Raw genomic sequence first — 1,444 nt, 5'->3', positions numbered from 1 at the left:
CATTGACTGCCATGATGGAATTTCTTGGTAATTTAAAATTCACAGAGATCCTTTTGGCTGGGGATCTCAACATTGAGTGGTGTAAGTCAACCCCCCTCTGTGACAAATTCATGGAATGTTGCTTGTCTCTTAATTTAACCCAACTGATCAATTCTCCCACTAGATTAAACAAAAACCGTCCTGAAAAATCCTCCATCTTAGACCTGTTTCTAACTAATATGTCTCACAAATTCCCTGGTACAGGTGTATTCGCTGATCTTTTGAGTGATCATTGTGTGACAGCTGCTTTGAGAGATATTAAACTTCCACCTTCTAAGCCCAGATTAATTCAAAAAAGGGATTTGAAACGTTTTTGTGAACAGTCATTCCTCTGGGATCTGTCTCACTTTGACTGGCATCGTATTCTATTAACTGATGACGTGAACTTCGCTTGGAACTATTTGCATAATAATTTCATTTATTTTCTGAACATACATGCTCCTTTTCGTCAGTTCAGAATAAAGGGATGAGACAGCCCCTGGTTTACTCCAGAGCTAGCTGATCTCCTACACAGGAGAGACCATCTTTGGGTTGCAGCGAGAAAATCTGACTCAGACACTGATTTGTTGAGTTTTTGACAGATGAGGAATAAATGTACAACTGCTGTCAAAGAAGGAAAACGCAACTATTTCTTATCTCAGACCTCCAAAAATCTAAATGACCCTAACAGATTCTGGAAAACCATCAAATCTCTCTCAGGCACCCCACAATCATCCCTTCACAACTTCTCGTTAACTCTGTTCCTGTGTCAAATAAGCACGAGATCCTGAACTGTTTCAACAAACATTTTGTTGCTTCTGGTTCTTTATTTGACACAGTTACTAATGGAAAATAAGCCACTTCACTTAATAACCAAACTTCTACAAATCAAATCCCTCCTACAAGTCAATCCTGAGTTAATCACACCTTCTCTTTTTCTCCATTCTCAGTCAGTGAGGTCAATAAACTGTTAAAAGATCTTGACCCTAAAAAATCTGCAGGTCCAGATGAACTTCCACCTTATTTCTTAAGGCTGGCTGCTCATATCATCACAGTCCCTGTGACCCACATCTTCAATCTCTCCATAAGACAAAACTCCATCCCAGATGCTTGGAAAACAGCCTTTGTTCTTCCTTTGCTGAAGGGAGGAGCCCACCTCACTGAACAACTATCGACCAATCTCTAAACTCTGCATTTTAGCCAAGGTTCTAGAAAAACTGATAAACTCTCAAATCAAAAATTACCTGGACTCATTTAACATCTTACCTCCACATCAATCTGGTTTCAGGAAACAACACAGCACAACCACTGCTTCACTGAAGGTTCTTAATGACGTTGTTGAAGCACTGGATGCTAAGGATTATTGTGCTACACTTTTATTAGACCTGTCTAAAGCTTTTGACACTGTGGATCATAACATCTTGTG

This window comes from Nematolebias whitei, chromosome 5 (assembly GCF_014905685.2).
Source record: "Nematolebias whitei isolate Nwh7 chromosome 5, NemWhi1, whole genome shotgun sequence".
NCBI classification, from domain to species: Eukaryota; Metazoa; Chordata; class Actinopteri; order Cyprinodontiformes; family Rivulidae; genus Nematolebias; species Nematolebias whitei.
This window is presented reverse-complemented; position numbering follows the sequence as displayed.